This window comes from Sinocyclocheilus rhinocerous, unplaced genomic scaffold, assembly GCF_001515625.1.
Source record: "Sinocyclocheilus rhinocerous isolate Xijiao unplaced genomic scaffold, SAMN03320098_v1.1 scaffold3059, whole genome shotgun sequence".
NCBI classification, from domain to species: domain Eukaryota; kingdom Metazoa; phylum Chordata; class Actinopteri; order Cypriniformes; family Cyprinidae; genus Sinocyclocheilus; species Sinocyclocheilus rhinocerous.
Genome location: NW_015632728.1, coordinates 38,428 through 38,643, shown reverse-complemented (window position 1 = coordinate 38,643; position 216 = coordinate 38,428). Strand labels below are relative to the sequence as shown.

At 38.0% G+C, this 216-nt stretch overlaps 1 protein-coding gene across 1 annotated transcript in view; it reads left to right on the top strand.

Annotated features, from left to right (window-relative positions):
* Positions 1-216, top strand: part of LOC107742923 (probable E3 ubiquitin-protein ligase HECTD4) — a gene marked incomplete at its 3' end in the record, with an annotated part of 49,334 nt that overhangs the window by 10,719 nt on the left and 38,399 nt on the right. The gene's annotated exons all lie outside the window — the stretch shown is intronic.

Here is a 216-nt window from a genome sequence, read left to right as displayed (position 1 = left end):
ATTACAGTTTTCTATGTGAATGTATTTTAAAATGTAATTTATTCCTGTGATCAAATAAAGCAATAAGCCCCGTGAAGCCGTGGTGTACAGTGAATATATAACAGCTAAGGGGCGTTGTTAGGTTACGACGCGAAGCGGAGTTAAACCCCCTTAGCTGTTATAAATTCACTGTAAACCACGGCTTCACGGGGCTTATTGCTTTTATAAAACAGTTAT